Below are 22,254 nucleotides of genomic sequence, written 5' to 3'. Positions count from 1 at the left end.
GGGGGGGGAGGGGGGGAGGGGGGGAGGGAGAGGGAGGGAGGGAGGGAGGGGAAGAGGGAGAGAGAGCACTAGCAGAGGAGTGGCAGACAGAGACACAGGGACAGATGATCCAAAGCAGACTTGGCACTGACAGAGAGCCTAATGAGGGGCTTGAACTCATAAATTGGGAAGTAACCTGAGCCGAAGACAGATGCTTAACCAACTGAGCCACCCAGGTACCACCATAAACTCCACTTCTAATGCACGTGGGCAGTAGCATACATCAACTCAGTCAAAAGGAACACTGTAGTTCTGGAAATCTACTTTCAAATAGCTCCACCCATTTTTAGATGGCTCCTAATAAAAATATCTAAACGAACTACAATCAGAAGACTTGTTTTTAGGGGTGCCTGAGTGGCTCAGTTGGGTAAGCCTCAGACACTGGATTTTGGCTCAGGTCATAATCTTATAGTTCCAGGAATTCGAGCCCCAGTACAGCTCCAGGCTGTCACAGCATGCACCTGCTTGGGATTTGCTCTTCTCCACCCCTCCCCTGTTCACACACTCTCAAAATTAAAAAAAAAAAAAAAAGTAAGTTTTTAAGGTTACTTAAGTCCCGACTTGTACAGATCATTTCAGCAAATCCCTATGCTCTAGAGGATCAGATCAACAAACTTTTCTCTGAAGAAGAAAAGACTCCATGGTAGGGGTGCCTGGGTGGCTCAGTCAAATGTCCAACTTCAACTCAGGTCATGACCTCACGGTTCATGAGTTCAAGTCCCACATCATCAGGCTCTGTGCCAACAGCTCAGACCCCAGAGCCTGCTTCAGATTCTGTGTCTCCCTCTTCCTCTGCCCCTCCCCTGCTCACAGTCTCCCTTGCTCCCAAAAATAAACATTACAGGAAATTAAAAAAAAAAAAAAACGGACCTCATGGAACTTGGTCATTTGTGCCACCCCTTATCTTCTATTTTTACATTTTTATAAGTTATCCACATTTGTAATTCTGCCTTCTCATTGTAGAATCAAGAAGGAAAATGCCCTGAGCCTCCATTGCTGCTACCATGTAGCTATGTGGCTTCAGTTCTCCCCAAACACATCTACACAAGATCTGGATTTGAGAGGCAGACATACCTACTTAACCAGAACCAGACCATGAGGTCATCCTAGGAGCTATGCCTAGAAAAGGAGCCTAGAACCTATTTTCCCAGCCCCTGCAACAACCCAGGAAGCACTAGTAACTTCCTCAATTCATCCATTCCTGCATATGCTACCTACAGTGGATTCTGTTATCTGACACCTGAGAATGTTCAGGGTTACCTAGGGTATAATGGTGCAAGGCTTCGCAGACAGAATGACATTGAAGAGGAGTCATTCTAGAAGTATGTCCTAGACTGAACAAACTCCATCTGCGAAGGTCTTGCAACAGAGCCTGCTTTGTTCAGGAATGACGGCAAGCGTGGCTAGATTATCCGGAGCATAAGAAGGGACCAGCAATAGTACTGTAACTGTAGGCAGGGATCGTGAAGGTTTCTCTAATGTGTTGAAAGGGCATTTCTATACTGAATAAATGGAGCACCATTAGATGAATTTAAGCAAGGGATGGTCAATACCATATCTGCATTTTAGGAAGCTCCCCCTTGGCAGCACAACATGGAGAAGTGAACGCAGGGAGGAAGAAAGACCAGAATAGGGAGAGCTATTAGGAGGTGGCTGCGTTCATCCAGGTGAGCGGTAAAAAGATCGAAGTTGAATCAGTGGTGGCTTAAATGGGGGGAAAAGGCAGATTGATTTATTCTGAGATTTTGATTTAATCAGAAAAGAGGCAAACACAGCAGATTCACCAATGTTGTCTCTCTACTAGAGAGAATATTCCTTTAAAAACAACTGAATTGCAACCTCGGATCTCTATTTCCCCAGGGCACCACTGCACAGAGCCAGTGTGTGCAAATCCCTGTGGATACTCTCGTGAATGTTTATGTATCTCTAGAAGCAGACTGGAAGCAGGGAGATAAAAAGCTTTATTTTATGACTATTGCCCAGAGCATTTTTTTTTTTTTTCCCAGGAGGAGAGGTGCCTCTGGGACAAGCTACGAGATAAATCTTAGGTGACATGGTTATTCTTTTCCACAAAGTCTCATTTTTCACTGGGTTTCTACATCCAACTTCCATCCCCTCGTCTAGGGCAACACCTCAAGAAATTAGCTTACCTAAGGAAATTGGAGTTACTAAGCATAGATGCCTTCTAGCACAAGGGCTCCAGATTTCTGAACACTTTTCTTATTCAAAGTAGAGGAAGTAGGAATGGGAGCACGAGTGAAAGGAAGAAAGCAGAAGAGCCAACCAAAACCTCCTCAGATGGCCCTCCATGCTGCTGCACCTTCACGTGAAGCCTGCCCCACCCCTCATTGCCCTGCGTTCCTTCCTGTACCTTACTTGTAAAACTCGAACATTTTTCCACTTCCCAGCTTTTAAACCTTGGGCAAGGAACATCACTTAGCCTTCTGGACTTAAGGAAAATGCTAACATCTGATACACAGGTTTGGAGAGGATCGAATACTTTGTGGAGAGGTATACAGCACACAGGAAGCACTAAGCAAATCAAAGTTAGCATGATTATTGGCGTTCAGTTAATCTTAACTCTGTTGACACCTTATCTTCCGCCATCAGAAAGCCTGAATATTCTATTCAGGGGACAGTTGCATTATTTTATCTAACAATCTCCTACCTGACATAAAGGTTGTTGTCAATCACTATTAGAGACAATGCAGAATGAACATCTCCCCCCATGTAGTTTGTTTTAGTAGAGTGGTTTCCTTAATTTCCTTAAAGAATCCAAGAAACTGTACCGCTGCGTCACTTGATTTGGACATCCTCACGGCTGCTATACAGTCCTACCTAATCTCCCAACTTCTTCTCTGAAGGAATTATGAGCCCCTTCTCTCAAGGAAAAGGGCTATCAACCAGATCTGGCAGAACTTCAGTTGCTTTCTTACCTTCGCTCAGGCAATATTACACCATCTTTGTACTCCAGTATAAGTTTATGAAACAGCAAACAAGCTGAAGTTTTGTTTGATCTGGATTCAGACGTGTTACATACACAGGTTCAGAAGTTCAAACAATTCACAATTTTGATTTCCTATTTGTTCCATAGTTCCCCATCACACTAAAACTTATGGTTCTAGTTGCCCTGTCTTAAGATACAGAGAAGTTTAGGGGCGCCTGGGTGGCGCAGTCGGTTAAGCGTCCGACTTCAGCCAGGTCACAATCTCACGGTCCATGAGTTCGAGCCCCGCGTCAGGCTCTGGGCTGATGGCTTGGAGCCTGTTTCCGATTCTGTGTCTCCCTCTCTCTCTGCCCCTCCCCCGTTCATGCTCTGTCTCTCTCTGTCCCAAAAATAAATAAACGTTGAAAAAAAATTTTTTTTAAAAAGATACACAGAAGTTTAAATATTAAGTGGGGAAAGAAATTGTTTTAAACACATTACCAGAGAAAACCTGAAACATAACCAAGATTAATTGTATTAATGGGTATTAATTCTGGATAATAGGACAATAGGTGGCATCATCATCTTCATACATTTTAGTGCAAGTTTTCTGCAATACACATTCTTTAAAGTACATGTTCACATCCATTTTGTAGAGAGAATAAGACAGTAGAAAAACTCGTGGCAGGTGTCAGACACATCAGTACAAGACCTGTTCAGCAACCTACTGGCTGGAAACTCCTCTGAACCTTACTTGCAAACTCACAGGGTTTCTGTGAAGACTAAAAGAGGTGACAGCAAATATTAACTATCCCTAGTGAGTAAGTAGTAGGCACTCAGTGAATAGCCCCCTCAGCCTCTAAACAGACGTGAGGAAGGTGCCACCCAGTGGCCTCTGCAGGTATTAGCCCCCTCTTCCCACTCGCCATCCATTGTGGCCACCTCTCAGGCTGCACCTCAGACTAAGATCAAAGAGCAGTTATGAACTACTGGGACCTCATCAAAATAAAAAGCTTCTGCACAGCAAAGGAAACAGTAAGCAAAACTAAAAGGCACCTGACAGAATGGGCGAAGATATTTGCAAATGACATATCAGATAAAGGGGTAGTAACCAAAATTTATCAAGAACTTATCAAACTCAACACCCAAACAAATAATCCAGTGAAGAAATGAGCAAAAGACATGAATAGACACTTCTCCAAAGACATCCAGATGACCAACTGACACATGAAAAAAATGCTCAACATCACCCATCAGGGAAATACAAATCAAAACCACAATGAGATACCACTTAACACCTGTCAGAACAGCTAACATTAACAACTCAGACAACAACAGATCTTGGCAAGGATGTGGAGAAAGATGATCTCTTTTGCATTGCTGGTGGGAATGCAAGCTGGTGCAGCCACTCTGGAAAACAGTATGGAGGTTCCTCAAAAAACTAAAAATAGAACTACCCTACGACCCAGCAATTGCACTACTAGGCATTTATCCAAGGGATACAGGTGTGCTGTGTCAAAGGGACACATGCACCCCCATGTTTATAGCAGCACTATCAACAATAGCCAAAGCATGGAAAGAGCCCAAATGTCCCTTGGATGAATGGATAAAGAAGATGCGGTATATACACACACACACACAGTAGAGTATTACTCAGCAATCAAAATGAAATCTTGCCCTTTGCAACCATGTTGATGTAACTGGAGGGTATTATGCTAAGTGAAATTAGAGAAAGACAAATACTATAGGACTTCACTCATATGAGGACTTTGAGACAAAACAGATGAATATAAGGGAAGGCAAACAAAAATATAAAAACAGGGAGGGGGACAAGACAGAAGAGACTCAAATATGGAGAACACACTGAGGGTTACTGGAGGGGTTGTGGGAGGGGGATGGGCTACATGGGTAAGGGGCACTAAAGAATCTACTCCTGAAATCATTGTTGCACTATATGCTATCTGAGATGCAAATTTTAAAAAAATATTTAAATAAAATTTAACTAAAAAAATTTCGTTCCATTCTCTTCCCTATTAGAATTTCATATATAGTTTTTGTGAACTTCCCTGATTCTCCCCCATTGAACCCAATGAATACAATTTTATTCCCCACTCCTGAAGGTTTTTAAAGTCCGTGCCCACTTCCCTGCTCTCCTACCCCCAACACACACAATTCCACACAGCCAGGCAATGATTACCCAATAGCAGTAGACAAACTCTCAAGGAAGTCTAGTGCCAAGGGAGGTAGTCAAGACCACGTGTTCAGCGAACCCTATTGGAATCTCGCCCCAAAGCAATCCCAGCAAAAACTGCAGTGCTTTAAGCTTGTTTCTCTTTTTAAGGGAAGCTGTTTCCTCACATGATGGGCAGGGTTATGTCACTATTCCCAACAAAAATATAATGGCTCAAAAATTTGAAGACAGTAGCTAGAGTCCAAGTTACTATCTGGTGCTATTTTAAGTTCACCAGGCCTTTGCAAAGATATTCACATGAAAACTGAGTGAAGCCTCTCTACCGCCATGGGACCACTTCATTACTGGTACCTATAACACAGTGGCCTGATGCAGTTTCTGAGAACTTAAACTGGGAACCAAGGCAATATCTTGGTTAATGGAAAACCTGATTGAAATGGAAATTCCATGTACCTCCCTATCTAATCACTGAACAATGCTGGGAGAGTTTTGCAGGCATTTCTGCTTTCATTTCCCAGTTTCTACTTCCTTTGTGTGTAGGAAAAACCCACTTACACAAAAATACATTGAGATTAAATAAGCATTGGGGTAGGCTTAGCAAAAGGCAAGCAGGAAATGTACAATCTAAACAAAGGACTGCAAGACCTTAACCTGGCAACAATCTAGTCATCTCCACTTTCAAATACACAAGAAACAGAAAACACATTGGATCACACTGTATGCTCATAATTTTGAGTTTGATAAACTTTCAGCACAGCCCATTCCTTCCCCTCACAGGGGTAAGAAAAATGGCAGCAACATGAACCCAAGGAGTTGGTCAGCACAAAGGAAAGATCATTTATAATGAAAATCACTCTTTCTAATTCCCTAGGCAACACTACATTGGAGACCTACCAGCCATTTCTCAGTAATTGTAACCTGGACAGCTTATCCTCCAGCTTTGGAAAAGACAGGCAGGTCTTCCACTGAATTTGAAGGTGAAACACATGGCTTGCACGTAAGGGCTATGTTGTACAGAAACTGTATTTAAATGCTAGGATCATGATTCAGTGAGAGCCTTCTCCCACGACACACAAAATCCTACCGAAGGAACAGCTATTTCCCATTTTTTATTTCTTATTCTGGGTCTGGATCACATGTTCATTGAAAGGAGTGATGGGCTGAACTGCCTGCTCTATTCATAGTTCTCCTCCTCCCTCTCTCTCCCAGGCTCAAGTTGGTGAATTCCTACAATATAAATACACAGATGGTACAACTCCACTATATTTGACCTCTTTCTCTCTGGATGTCTGACAGCTTTGTCCAAGTTTTAAGAGGCAGTATGCTAACTGGTTAAGAGCAAGGGTCTGACTGCCTAGGTTCAAACCTGACCCCTCCACTTATTCATCTGCAGTCTTTACAAGACATTTAATACCTGTGTGCTTAGTACTCTCATTTGAAAAATAAGTATCCCTCATAAGGTTCTTGTGAATGGAAGATTTAATACAGTTCCTGATCCATGGTATGCAGTCAGTAAGTGCAACTGTGAGTAACAGTAGCCTTGTTACTGGTGTTATGGTTATTACCACAAATCCAATTTACAGGCAAATCTTGGCTGGGCCACGCCTGTCCACAGGCACGAAGAATTTAAGAGGTCCCCTCTACTGGCTCACAGCCCATAATGTTGTGCACCACCACCCCCAACCTTAGTACCTCAGATGCCTGTTTTCACATGCTCAATTCCACAGTGCAGACATGGTCTTGCTACCCACAACAGAACCCATGCTCTCCACCCCCCACCCCCCGGGGTCAGGCTTTCTGCCTAGGCTTCCAAAGGCACATCTCTATCAGATTGTGACTTCTGACTCCCTTTCTATCAGGCTCTCAGAGCCTCCTTCCAAAGTCTGTAGCCAGAAATCCTGCTCACTTCATCTACTCAGCTTCTTGCATCACTGACTGAACTCACTGCTGCTCAGGATGACCCGTAATCACCCATATTGGCCCTGCACGAACCTGGCTTCCAACTCCCCAGCCCCACAAAATGACAGCAAACAAACAGCAATTACCGAGCACATACCAGGCACTGTTTCAAGAACTCTCCAGGAAATGATACCTTTCTTCACACGAACCCTATGAATAGGTACAAGTATTTGTACAGATACAGTGACTAAAGCACCGAGAGGTTAACCTCCCTAAGAAAATACAGCTACTAAACATTCGGTGGTGCCAAGATCAACTCTGTTAAACTCACTCTGGCTCCAGAATCTACACTACAACATACAGAAGAGCCCTCCTAAAAAAAGTATGGGTGTATACAGGACATCGATGTACCACAGGAAACAGATGTCGTATCACACATATACTGTATATGCTGTGTCGCATACATATGATACACATGTGTACACATATAGTATACATTATGTGTACATATATAACATATAGTACATGATACAGCATAAGGAAAAATACTTTGAAAGGGGCTAATTAAATGTAAATTTTCTCTTATCTGAGCATTTAACAGAGCCTTGTATACAGGAAGCAAAAATATGTAAATATTTATTGAACTAATCATTGAAAAACCTCTTCTTACCCAAAGACAAGGTTTCTGCCTCGGCAGCTCAGTCCCTTCAGGGACTGGACTTCCTGGTCCTCAACACCCTTGTTCTCTGGATTCAGATCCGTAAGGTTGGAGGGGAGACTTTAACACTGACATCACCTACTAGCCTCCCAATCTTTTGCCCCACCTCCACATGGAGATATGTTTGAGATCTGGGGCTTGTTTCCCCTCCACACTTTGAGATATTCACATGTAACAGAATTTTAAGGTATACAAGGTGATTTGATAAATGCACATATTGCAAAATAACTACAGTAAGGTTAACTCCCTCAGGACCTCAGAGTTACCATCCAAGATCTACTCTTAACTCCCAAATATACACTACAGTAGTATTAATTGTGGTCACCATAGAGCTTGACTAGTAGCCCTCATACTGGGTCTCCCTTTCTGGAGACCTTACACAGATTTCATATGCATATCATTCCATCTCCCAAATCTTGACCTTAGCCTTGCTCTCATAGTTGAGCCCCAGTACTTGTCTGGGGTTCAGGTATCTGCCATGTTGCCGGTCCAGCTATCCTTAAGACTTTGAAAACCACCATATGTGCAACCTGCCATGTTTTAGGAGCTCCTTGGAAAACACCAGGCCATTGAGTGCCAGCCAGCCCTTCCTACTGCTGTTCTTTGGGAACTGGTGAGGTCCTTTTTACATGAGTACACAGACATCAAAAATTAGAAGTTCTCATTAAACACTGGCTGCATTTACTGAGGTTTCAACAAGAGAGATCATTCGATCTTTCCTTCATAAGGAGATCTGGAAAGCATTTGTGTGAATACTTAAAAGGCACATCGAAAGTGCATCTTAACATGTCATGTGATTAGAGCGCAGTTTAACTTCGAACTAAAATAACATAAATAGCCGAAGTGTACCTTTAAGAAGAGATACAATCCTACTATCATTTTCTCAGGACTGTACCAGTTACACCATGCTGGGTAGAATCTAATCCAAAATCGATTCTCATCTAGAAATCATCACGCAAACGGACATAAAAACTGTCATCAGGAGGATAAATAATTGGAGCAGAAAAAAATACATGGAAATTGTACAGCTTCTCTAGGAGAAAGATAAAAGTGTGTTTCCAGTTGACTGGGTCTGCCTGGAATCACCCAGAGTTGGGATAAAGATTCCAAGCACTATTCAGCTCAGTGAACGTTTATAATAACAGTGATGAGAAAGTACAATTAGAAAACTCTTTACAAAGAGTGAATAATCTCAATCCTACAACAACACTGACATCAGTATCATTATCCTCTTTTTATAGTTCAGAGAACAGGAGGTTAGAAATTGAGGCTTGCCCAATATTACATGGCAAATTAGCTCATTGACTTAATAAACATTTATTGAGGAATCATATGCCAGGCATTGAAATACAAGCTGAGGAATCAGATGAATAAGACATTTTCCCTGTCTGAGTATTATTTCGATCTATCAAGCTGTGGAATTTGTTCCTAGGTTTTCTCCTTCCCTGGCCTTCCCATTGCCCTTCATACAATACAGTGGTGAGCTCTGGGCTCACAGCCTCAGGGAAAACAATGGCCAGGGTGAGGAAAAAAAAAAAATTTTTTTATGTGTTTCTGGTTCTGATATTCCAAAAATCTGAATTCTGAGAAAAATTCTCAGACATTATAGGAAAAAGTCTTGAAGTAACTCAGTGGAAGAATCTGTCCTAGATTAGACCAAGATTCCCTTTGTGCTCTGACGAAAACTAGAGAAAGAAAGGGGTCTGGGGTCCCTGGAGAAGGAGGGCCCATAGCTCATATCCAACAGTGCCACCACAGAACTGGATGACCCTAGAAAGCCAACAGTGGCTTGTTTCTAAGCATTTGGGAACAGAAGTAGCCTCGTATGTGTAGTTAGAAGGGAATAAAGTGATCTGATGGAGCCACATATGTACACTAAGATCGCTGCACAGTGACCCATTTGACCAATGACTGTGCCAGGTCATAGGACCCTGGGACTGGGAAACAAGCCAGGAAGAAAGTGAAGTCCAAGAAGGTTTGAGGTCTCTAAACATAAATAAGGTTACATTATAAAACTCTAGTTCTTATATACCTGGGTCTGAAAGGAGATCCAGTCTCACCACCCGGACAGTAAAAACAGTGGGTAAGAGAGTCCTATTTGTTAGTTGAGGTAATTTCCTGGCTCACAAATCCCCTTGAAATTTTTTATTTTCCTCAGAAATATAAATCCTGGACACAATACTAAAACACTACCCAAATCTGCTCTGGAGTGAACAAAGGCTGGAAAAATTTGCAGGAGAGATGAAACTTGGAAGAAGCAATTGGCACCAGGTGTCCCCCATCTTTGTGGCTGTGGTCACATGGCATGGAGTTACTCCTGAGAGAAACCCATCATCTCTCAGTCTAGAGGGAAGAAGAGCCCAGGGCTGCCAGCAGTAAGGGGGGAGGGGGCATCCAGAAAGAGTCAAAGAAAGGGAACCCAATGCTTTTAAACTCTGCCCCAGTCTCTGGCTGACTCCTGAATCACAAATGGCAGGGCAGGCTACAAACATTCCACCTCAAAGAGGGCAGTGAGGGTGGAGGGGTAAACTGACATTTGGGTGAAGTCCAGCTATTTATAACTATACTCAAAAAGATAAAGGAAAATACAATGAAAAAAATGTTACAAGACCAAAAAAAAAAAAAAAAGGAAAAAGTGAACCTTAAAAGTGCAGAATAATGAAAATTAAAAATCCCCTGCATGGGGTTAATATCAGAACGAATATGATGAAGGGGAGAAAGGGGAGATGGAGAGAAGAAAAACCCAAAATTTGAGAAGAAAAAAAAATGAGAAAAGAGCCTAGTGATCTGTGGGAAAGTTTCAAACAGTAGAATAGACTTCTAGGGGAAAAAAAAAAGTGAAGGAAAGGGGGGGGGGCGTGCAGAGAATAATGGATGACATCACTTCCAACTAGCATTCCTGCCATTTTTTGGTCCCACCTCCACATGGAGGGAGGACTGGAACGCAAACTTACTTTCAAGCTTGCTGAGCCAACTCCAAATGGCATAAATACAAAGATAACTATATTTAGGCATATCACAAGAACACTACCAAAAAGCAAAGATTAAAAATAAAAACTGAAAAATAAGAACATTGGTAAAAACCAACATATGACATGTAAAGAGGTACATGATTCGAATAACTGCAAGTTTCTCACCAAATCCATAGAGGACAGAAGACCATGTCAACCTGGAGTTCTACATCCAACAGAAATATCCCTCAAGAATGAAAGCAACATGAAGACAGGCACAGGTAACACTGGAGTTAGATAATCGGCCAACAAGGACACCTGCACTATAAGAAATGCTGAAGTTATTTAGGCTTAAGAGAAAGGATACGGGGAAAATTCAGTTACTTGGGTGAAAATAAATATCTGGGGGCACCTGGGTGGCTCAGTCGGTTGGACGTCCGACTTCAGCTCAGGTCATGATCTCATGGTCTGAGTTCAAGCCCTGCATCGGGCTCTGTGCTGACAGCTCAGAGCCTGGAGCCTGCTTCAGATTCTGTCTCTCTCTCTGCCCCTCCCCTGCTCATGCTCTGCCTCTCAATCTCAAAAATGACTAAATGTTAAAAAAAAAAAAATCTCAATAGTAAATATCTAGGTAAGTGTAAAGAACTTATTTTCCTCAGGATTTCTCTTGAACAGATAGGTTCTAAACCCAACAAGACAATGTTTTAAGTAGAAACATTATATGGCAATTGTAGTACAAAAGATGTTAAGTAGATGCCCCCGGTTGCAGAGTTTCTACATTAGCTTAGAATATTGTAGCATTTACTACAGTTAACTATGGGTTTTGTATCAATCAGGATCCGGTCAGGAGACAAAAACCATGCCCATTATGTGAATGGAGCAAATTTAGTAGAAAAAAATTAGGAAAACATTATCTACTTAAAGGGGTGAGGACTCTAAGCAAGAGCAAATCTAGAACACAGCTACTACCCCTAGACCTGAGAGAGAAAACACAAGGCAGGAACAAAGAACTTGGAAGAGACCTAGCTCCCTCTGAAGGCTAAGATGAAGACCTCGCTAGAGAAGTTGTGGCCACAACAGGTACAGACAGCCTTCCAGAGACCAAGAACTTTGCCAGCATATCTGAGACAGAGCTGGTCTTTGAACAAACAGCCTTCTGGGTGCCCCCAGAAACTCACACAAGGGCACAGCAGGCTAGAGTTGATCTCACAGAACATGACCTGGTGAGATGCTGGTAGGCCTGAGTTGGTCAGCAGGAAAAGTCCCTTTGGGTGACAGAACCTCTGGAGAGTGAGCACGCCCTGGACCTTCCACATACTAACATGTGGGCAGTTAGGGCATAGGAGGAAAAAGAACCCAAGAACCAAGAGAAGAAACCCTCTCATTGGCCATACACTTGCAGCCTTCTAGTGCCCTCTATTGGCAAAGCTTGCCATTGCACCAGCTGGCAATGGCAGAGGACTATGCAGATTTTAGCTCCAAGGTCAAAACGGGGAGGGAGGGGTGGATTTGGAACTGAGAGGCAATTAATTGATGACTAACCCAGAGCTTTAGTCTTATCCCTAGAAATGCCATTAAGAAATGCAGAGAGCTTAAGAGCCAGTAGATAAATTCAGACAAAATTCTAAAAAAATTAGACAATCGAAAGTCAGGAGGAAAGGAAAACTAAAAGGAACAGAAAGTAAAAGGGATAAACAAAAAAACAAAATAGTAGGCTTATATCTCAAGATCATTCTGAGTAGGGGAGGAAAGGGTCAGCCAAAAAAGGGTACCTGCTGGAGAATTCCATTTATATACATTTCTAGAAGATGCCACCTAATACAGAACAGTGACAAACAGATCAGTAGTTATGTGGGACTAGAGGTAGAGGGAAGGTGATTTACTACAAAGAGGAATAGGGGAGGGGAGGGGGGGCAATGAAAATGTTCTGTTTATTGTAGTGAAAGTTTCATGGGTATATACATCAGTCAAAAAAAAATGTACACCCTAAATGAATGTAGTCTATTGTACATGGTCTTTACCGCCGAGTTTTAAAAGGCAACAGATAAAATGTTCCAATGGGGCTAGAGAGCTAGAAACGTGGGAGAAGACTTGAATGGCCATCCACTTTACCCAGTGCCTGTGCTGTGCTATGCAGCCCCCTGCATCACCAATGAAGCCCAGTTCTATTTAGTGTGATGCACAGCCTCAAAGACTGGGCTCCCCAGACCCAAGCGCAGTGGAGCTAAGGGTAAGTGGTATTTTTGCTGTCCAAGGTACCTGCTGCATTGACACAGCTGTTCATAGTGGAATGAGAGAACCACCCTTAGTAGGGACTAGATACAGATATCTCCTGGACAGGCCTCGGCTCGGGCTTAGCCCCTAGGAACAGGCTTCTGCTTTGGTAGACAGATAAAGAGCCCAAGAGCTCCACTGGAGGAGCACTGAAAGGTAAAAGTACAGTCAGTAGAGACAAGAACACTGAAGTCAGAAACTACGTTTAGGGATAGGACTATAACAAACATTCAACTTCCTCTCCCCCGTTGGAGGTCTTTAAAACTCAAAGCAAATAAATCTGCCCTTATGTGCTTCACCACTATGATAAGCTTCTCCCATGCCTACCAGCTTTGGAGAGCTTGGAATTGGATGATGGGGGGGGGGGGGGGGGGCAGAGAAGGAGAAGGGTTTTCTGAGTCTAATAAAATAGACCGAGAATTTCTTCAGAGGAAACAAAACGGAAAACACTTCATAACAAATAGCCTTTTTAAAATAACATTTTGCACATATAAAGCACTGAACTAATTGCTAAGTGATAATGGAAGGCTTTTGAAAGGACTGACCTTTCAAAACAGTGATCTGCTTACAGTAACATAAATAGAAGTATGTGAACTGAAGCCACAAAAAGGTTTTTCTTTTAGCAGATAGAATGTTAAAAGATACAAATGACTGCCATTTCCTTCAAGGTCATCATCTTGGCAAGCTGTGCATTTATTCCCAAGTCTGTTGAGAGATTCTATTTTGGAATTATCCAATCATCATCTTGAATAGTCCTGATACCCACAGGGCCTCTATATGCTACCTGACATCCAAACACAGACATTCTGGAGCAAACTATCTGTATGTGTAATGTTGGCTGGTCCACTGGACACTGTACAGATTTTAAACCACAAGCCCGATCTATTGGTTATCTGTAACATTCACCAACTTCGATTTCTCTCAACCTAGATATCCCCGTATGTAAAAATACTAATGTCAAGAAGTGGATTTTTTTTTTTTTTTTAACATCAAGAAGCATGAATGTTAGGAGTCATAACTCCTCCCTCAGTGAACTTTTCCCCCCAGATCTTTTTTGGCAATAGGAATTATTCAGAATCGAAATCCTTTTGTTATTTTGAGAGCGTGTGTACACATGGGGTTGGGGCAGGGAGAGGCAGGCAGAGAGCAAGAATCCCAAGCAGGCTCTGCACGGTTAGTGCAGAGCCCAATGCAGCGCTCAAACTCATGAACAGTGACAGGAGATCATGACCGGAGCCAAAACTAAGTCAGACACTCAACGGAACCACCCAGGCACCCCCAGATCGTTTTCTTTTGGTTAACTCCACTAGATTTCAACAACTAGTATAAGCCTAGGTGGGACAGAATGGCCTGTTTTAGAGAGTTCCAGAATCTGCTCTAGCAGGGTCACCTTGACCAAGCCCCCAAACATTTCCAGATCTCCATTTCTTCATGTGCAGTAATGAAGATCAGTAACAACCTCAAAATAGTTCCCTTTAGAATGCTGCGTCTTTATTCTAGAATATAAAGGTATTTGGGGCTGAAGAGCGTTCCCCCTAAATTTGTTCCCCCTTAGGTTCTGAAGCCCTAAGCTCCAATAGCACAGAGAGAGACCACATTTGGAGATAGGGCCTTTAATGAGGTAACCAGGATAGAAGGAAGTCACATGGGTGGGCCCTAATCCTGTCTGACTGGCATCCTTAGGAGGCAAGATTAGGACACTGACACAGACCAAGGGAAGACAACCATCTGCAAGACAAGGAGAGGGGTCTCAGAAGAAACCAACCCTGATGAACCTTGGACTTCTAGCTGACAGACCAGTGAGAAAATACATTTTTCTTTTTTACACCACCCATCTGAAGTATTTTACTACAGTAGCCCTAGAAAACAGATACAAAAGGATATTCTAAGTCCTGAATGCCCCAGTGAGACCACTCCTCTCCAGCTTCCCCACTACCATTACAGGCAAGAGGGAAAAGGAAACCCCAGTGCATTGTCCTGACAAGATCCCACCCTTTGCTTCCCTCACCTTTCAGAACTTGAAGCCTCACCAGTCTGCCCTGACTCCAACAAGGCTGATCCCTTTTGCCATCTGTTATTGCAAAAAGGCACAAACAGACCCCTCATCACCTAGACTCTCTTCACAAGGCTCTGTATCCCTAGTTTCACCCCAACTCCTAAACCTTTTCCTCTAGGATCTATATTACAACGCACCATCAGTAAAACCCCCATATCAATCTTTTTTCGAAGTTCCCTTTATTCTCCTGTTCCACTCAAAGTTGGTTTTCCCCCCAAGAGCATGGATTTCTCTGCAACCCTATCAAGTGCAGATTATTTTCCCAACCACTGAGCCTAGCAAGGAGGTAACCCATCCTCTTTGCTTTACACATTCTCAACCAATTTTCCCTTCCGTTCCCTAAAGAACTTCAGTCTTGGAGTGCCTGGGTGGCTCAACTGGTTAAGCATCTCTTGGTTCCAGCTCAGGTCATGATCTCGAAGTTTCATGAGTTTGAGTACAGAGCCTGCTTGGGATTCTCTCCCCCTCTCTTTCTCTGCCCCCCTCCACATGTGTGCTTGCTCAAGACAGCCACACACAGACACACGCACACAGAAAAAGAACTCCAGCCTTGAAACCCACCCCATGAGACAACACAGCATTCCCTCCTGTTGCAATTAACAGACCTGTCACTCCCGGATTTTATCTCTTTGTCACTCTAGCATTGAACTGTAATTTCTAGTGATTTTGAGATTCCTTGGAGTAATCCAACTTCCTCGCCCCCCCCCCCCTTCTCCAGCGACTTTGGTTTTTTGGTTTTTTGTTTTTTTTTTTAAACCACCTACCTTCAACATCATACCCTAGGACAATGTCATCCATCACCTACAACTGTTCCTCTCCAAGCTCACTCTCAAGCCTTACTCTGTTCATCATTCCCTGAATTTATTCCCTTACTTAATAAGTACTGTGTCCCAGGCACTGTTCAAGATGCTTCCCACCCAGAACAAAACGAGGAAAAATCTCTACATTCATAGAACTCACATGGGATTGATAGGAGACCTTAAACCAAACATCCAGTGTTTAGTTTCTGATAAGGCAAAGATCTGAATGGGAGACTGAGCCATACAGATTATGTAAGAGGGCTCTTTCACAGAGGTAACAGCAAATGCACAGGACCCAGGATTGGAGTTCATCAGGGGTGTTTGAAGAACCTTGAATAGATGGATGTGTCTGAAGGGGACTGATGGAGAGAACAGTAGAAAATAAGGCTGGATAAGTGGAAACAGGCTGGGGAGAAGACCTCAGAATTCCAGAATCCTTCAACCCCACCAATCCTCTGATCTCATCTCACAGGGACTGTCCCTAACACCACCATATCCTTACTTCCTCTTTTACCCAACTTCGATTCAATGGTCCATCGTATAATCATTCACTTGGTAGTTTTATCAACTCCTTTGCCACACTCACCCTGTGATATTCACCTGACAAAAACCATCTCCAGTCCAAATCTCTGCCTACTCTGTCCCTGCACCCACACAGTTAACCATGGCTAAAGACAAGCACACACTATAGGAATTAGTCACGCCTTAAACTCACAGCCACTAATCTAAAATGAGCCCTAGGGTGCCCCAGCAAGCTCACTGCATTTATTACTTTATAAGACCATTTCACACCCTATCCTCCCTTAGCAACCATCCACCACCTCCTCTCCCTCCTAACAGCTGATGATCTTCCTTCCATTCCCTGACAAAAACAGACAAGAGCTTCCACACCATGCCACTACCATGTTTACCAGCATGGTTGCCTTCCCTGCAGTTACCATGGATATGGTGCTTTCATCTCTCAAGACCCATGTTTCTGCTTAGGCCACGGACCATAAACCCTCTTACCTGCAAAAGAACAGCTCTCAAGCAATTACCCACCTCTATCTTTAATCACCAATTCTTCCCTTTTCGACTGGGCCATTCAAACCAGCATACCAACACACTCTTCATTACCCCATCTTTAAATATACATACATGTGGATTTTGACTCTACATATTCCAGACAACTCCAGCTCTTTGCTCCACGTAAGGCTTGCCTATACTTATTATGTATTGAGTGATTACTCCCAAAAACCATACATTGAAGTCTTAACCCTACCTCAGAATGTTCCTTATTTCCAAATAGGGTCTTTGCAAACGTAGTTAAGAGGAGGTCCTACTGGATGGCATAGGGCAGGCCCCTAATCCAACATGACTGGTGTCCTTTTTAAAAAGGAGAAATTTGGACACAGAAGCACATACGTGGAGAGAATGAATGCAAAGATAAAGGCAGAGATAGTGGGCTGATGCAAGAAAAGCCAAAGAAGGTCAAGGATTGGTAGCACACCACCAGAAGCTAGGAGAGAGGCAAGAAACAAATTCTCCCTCACAGACTTCAAAAGAGAAACTTGCCAACACCTTGATCCAGACTTCTGGCCTCAGAACCAGGAGACAATACATTTCCATTGTTCAAGTCACCAGGTTTGGGGTACTACATTTAGGCAGTCCTGGCAAATGAGTACAGTAACTACCTCAGATTTTTCTCTGGTCTTTTTTCAACCCACTCCAATCAGGTTTTGCCAAAGCAATTCAGGTCTGCATCTCCAATAGCATCCACAAAATTGAATCCAGACATAGATATTCAGTCTTTGTGTTAATGTACTTAACAGCATGTAACATTTGTTCATCTTTGACGTATTTTCTGGACTTGCCTTCCAAGACATCATTCGGTTTTCCTCCTACCACACCAGTCATAGGTTCTCAATTCTTAACTGGGTTGCTGATCTTTGTTTTCATTTGTTTACTGTTTTTATAGGAACATGTAATATACCCGCAAAAAAGTAATACCGATGTTCAGTTCAAGAAATTGTGAAGTCTAGGACTGTGTGATCACTACCTAGACAAAGACATAGAATATTCTGTAACTCCAAGAAGCCCTTTACATACTACTTCCTAATGAAAGCTTCTCTCCCCCAGAGGTACCACCAACTCTTATAGTAGTCTTCCCTAAGAGACCTTTAAATCTCCCACTATGGTTGTAGGTTTTCTATTCTCAGATCAAATTTCGCTTTATAAGTTTTGAGACTTAGAACCACAGCAAATTTAAATTTTCATGTTCTCTTGATGAACTAAACCTTGTATCACTTTGAACGGATTTTCATTACTTCTAGTAATACCTTTAGTATGGAAGTCCATTTTTTGATGATTTAGTTATACTAACTTCCTTTTGGTGCCTCTGCATATTTTTTTTTCCTTTTGGGATTTTTGGTTGGCTTTACACCCAGCATGGAGCCCAACATGGTGCTTGAGTAGGCCACCCAGCTGCCCCTGAATTCTTATATTTTAAATAGAGGCCTTCCAGGGGCACCTGAGTGGTTCAGCCAATTTGACTTCAGCTCAGGTCACGATCTCCGGGTTCTGGAGTTTGAGCCCCACATTGGGCTCTGTCAGCACAGAGCCCACTTCGGATCCTATCCCCTCCTCTTTCTGTCCCTCCCTACCTCATTCTTTTAAAACAAACTTTAAAAAATATATAGATCTCCATTTAATAGCATGTGATGTTTCTAAGAGCTTTAAGATCCAGTCTGATGATCTTTGCATTTAACTTCAACATTCACTACATTTGATGTAACACTCAAGTTTAAATCTACCATCCTATTTTGCATATTGTGTTTGCTTTCTTTTCTGACTTTTCTCGCATTTGGACAGTATTTTTATTTCTTTGTACCTTTTGAGAGACTGCCTTAGTCTAGTCAGGTTGCCATTTAAAAAAAAAAGATACCATAGATGAGGGGACTTAATAGAAATTTGTGTTCTAGAAACACAGGAAACCAGGAAATTCAAGATCAAGGTGTTAACAGGGTTGGTGTCTGGTGTAAGCGCTATCCTTGGGCTGCAGATGACCGCTTCTCATGGTGTCTTCACATGGCCTTTCCTGGGTACATGTTCATGCAAGGAGAAAGAGCACTTTTTCTTTTTAAAGGCTACTGAGCCCATCTAAAAGGCTCTACCCTCATGACCCACCCTAACTCTAATGATTTCCCTAAGGCCCACCTCCTACCACTATCACATTGAAATGTTGAAGCCCTAACACCCAGAGTGGGGACCCAAACATTTTATCCATAAAATTATTCTAAAAGTTATAACATGCACTCAATTATCGAAGTCTAAAGTTTAACATTTACATTGTTCCCAAATATAAAAACCTGAGAATACAGAGATCTTACCATTATATTACTGTTTCATACACCTGATTTATTTACATTGACCTTTTTTTTTTTTTTTTTTTTACTTTCTTCGCATGCACTCCTGTTCCTCAGTCCTGAGATCACCTTCCTTGCACTTGAAGTACATCTTGTAATACCTGCTGATAAAAAGCTCACTTCTTTTGTACTTGAAAACAGCCTTATTGTATTGCCATTCTTGAAATGGGCTTTTGCCCGTCAGATATTATAGTTGTTTTCTTTCAGCACATTCAACACATCTTCTGACTTTTATCCTTGCTCTTGAAAAGTCCATTGCCAGTTTATCAGCCACTCCTTTGAAGACCCTGTGATTCTTTTCCTCTAAGATTTAAGATTTGGTTTTTACATTTTCCCCTCTGTTGTGTTTAGGTGTATAGTAGTCCCTTTTATCCAGTTTTGTTCTCTGTGGCTTTAGTTACCCAGATCAACCAAGGCCCAGAAGCAGAGGACCCTCCTCCTGACATGCAGTCAGAAGGCCAAGAGTAGCCCAACACTACATCATGATGCCAAGGTCCTTCACCTCACACTTCATCTCATCACGTAGGCATTTTACCATCTCCCATCATTCTAGTGATGAGTACACCACAATAAGGGATTTTGAGAGACACTACATTCACGTGACTAATTATGGTATATTGTTCTAATTGTTCTATTAATCTTACTGGGCCCAAATTATAAACTTTGCCATCAGCATGTAAAGTATAATGTATAAAGGTCTCCGTGTTATCCACTATTTCAGGCATCCTGTGGGGGGGGGGGGGGGGGAGGGTCTTCGAATGTATTCCCAATGGATGGGGGTGGGGCAGAAGGAACTACGGAACTTTCCATGTATCATGCACGTTCAATACACTCCAAAAAATTATCAGTCATGACTTCAAGTAATGATTCTGCCCCATTTTCTCTGCTCTTGAAATTTTAAACTTTAACTCCATCCCTCCAGGGATCTTTTTATCTGCATTTTCCATCCACCCTCTCCCTGCCCACCTTTTTAGGTTACATTTTGAAGAATTTCTGATATATATGGTAGTTCTCTAGTTGTTCAAGGAGTCTAATCTGGCCAAATAACTCCATTGAGTTTTTAGTGTTCCTGAACTTCTCACTTTTAGAAGTTCTATGTAGTTTTTTTTTTTTTGATCTGTCATTTTTATAGATTTAATATTTAAGGTTGTCATTTCTTTAAAACCAGGAAGTGTAATGGTCTCAATCTATCCCTGATAATTCTATTATCTGAAGTTTGTGTGGTCTATTTCCGTGTGTGTGTGTGTGTGTGTGTGTGTGTGTGTGTGTGTGTGTGTGTGGGGCTGGTTCTCGCTACATTGCCTTGTGACCTTACTTGTGAACACTGCCTTTGAGAATTTTGTAAAGAGTGTCTAAGACCAGGGATGAATGTGCTCTCCTCCAGAGATGCTCTTAGTTTGCTTTTGCCAGGGATCTTGGGGATAGAAGCACTTCCAGCCAGTGTCTCAGCTTGAGGTGACCTGGCACACCCAGGGTACACATTTATGGAGGGGGCACATCTATGCCAAGGCCAGTCTGCAGTCACAGCTCAGGAATGATAGGTTTTATTTTCATTTCCTACGTTCTTTAGTAGAGAGGCAGGCTTCTCCACAGTCCCCTATTATTGGGTGGCGGAGAGGCATTTGGATTTAGTTCTACTTCACCTTAGATTTAACCCATGGCAGCCTCTGCTTAATGTGTAAAGACTCGAAGACATCCCACCTGAGGAAGGTCCTGGATGTCAGTCCCCTTTGCTCTTTAGGCCATTTAACTGAAGCCCAAGCATGTGATAGCACAAATCCTCCAGATTTGGAGATTCCAATAACCCATGTATCTAACTTCAGTTTATTCTCCCAAAATTTAGACCATCTTTCTAGTCTTGCTCTTAAAATTGAGGGGGGTTACCTTATTTTATCCAGTATTTTGGATGGTTTTCAGTACAAGTAATAGAGTAAACCAAGCTTACTGTAAACAATATCCATGACTTTTTTGTAAGTATTTTTGAGAGAGAGAGAGAGAGAGAGAGAGAAGGGAGGGGGGAGGGGGAAGAGGGGGAGAGCAGGGGCGGGGGTGGGGGAAGAGAGAATGAACAAACAAGCAGGGAAGGGGCAGAAAGAGACAGGGAGACACAGAATCTGAAACAGGCTAAAGGGTCTCAGCTGTCACAGAGCCCGCCAGGTGGCTTGAACTCACGAACCACGTAATCATGACCTAAGCTAAAGTCTGATGCTTAACCAACTGAGCCACTCAGGCACCCCCGACCTCTTAATCGTACAATGTTCCCCATCTTTGAGCTTCTTATCTACATTTATTCCCTATGTTATCTTATCCAGATCCATGGTTTTAAAGATCTATGATTGTATGACTATCTCCACAATTCTCCCTAAATTCCAGATATATGCATTAAGCATCCAAATGAAGATGCAAGTTTACTCTACATCTTACTTTGCCACTTACCTCCAGATCTTTAACACATCTCCTCCTCCACAAGAACTCTTATCTGCTCTCCCCAAACTTCACTTGAAGAACCACTTACACACTCAAGGAAAGATTCCCTGGGGCATTGGTCTAGATTGGGTGTTCCTCCTCTTACTTTTCCATAGCATCCTGTATAGAACATCTACTACGTTTATTAAATCCATAGTGAAAGCACTTGGTTTATGGTCCCCCATAGCTGCTAAAAATCCTGGACCAACTTATTCATCATTACTTCTCAAAATCTAGCACCCTACTTGGCACGGTACCTTACATATAATTCATCCAGTTAAAAAAATTTAAGAATATTTTTAAAAACTTAAAAGCAGCTCTAGAAGTCGGCAACACAACAATCACATTTAAGTATACAGTCTCCAGGGGAGATTCCTTTGAAGAGGACAGATATACAGTTGCTTACAGGTGTCTGCCAATGTTTTTAGTATAGTTTCCCGCTCTTCTACAAACCTCCTCTAAGGTTTAATCCTTAGTACAGAAAAAAAAAAAAAAAAAAAGCAGCAGGGGTCATAAATAGCAGTGGGAAA

General features: G+C 42.4%; 1 long non-coding RNA gene across 1 annotated transcript; it reads right to left on the bottom strand.

Annotated features, from left to right (window-relative positions):
• Positions 1 to 53: 53 nt before the first annotated feature.
• LOC115527735 lies at positions 54 to 21,443 on the bottom strand. The gene is made up of 3 exons (XR_003973003.1): positions 21,333 to 21,443; positions 7,089 to 7,091; positions 54 to 68 (listed from the first exon to the last, which is right to left on the bottom strand). It is a non-coding gene; the product is annotated as an uncharacterized LOC115527735 (long non-coding RNA).
• Positions 21,444 to 22,254: the final 811 nt, after the last annotated feature.

Source organism: Lynx canadensis, chromosome D2 (assembly GCF_007474595.2).
Source record: "Lynx canadensis isolate LIC74 chromosome D2, mLynCan4.pri.v2, whole genome shotgun sequence".
Taxonomy (NCBI): domain Eukaryota; kingdom Metazoa; phylum Chordata; class Mammalia; order Carnivora; family Felidae; genus Lynx; species Lynx canadensis.
The sequence above is the reverse complement of the archived record's forward strand: the minus strand, read 5'-3'. Positions and strand labels throughout refer to the sequence as shown.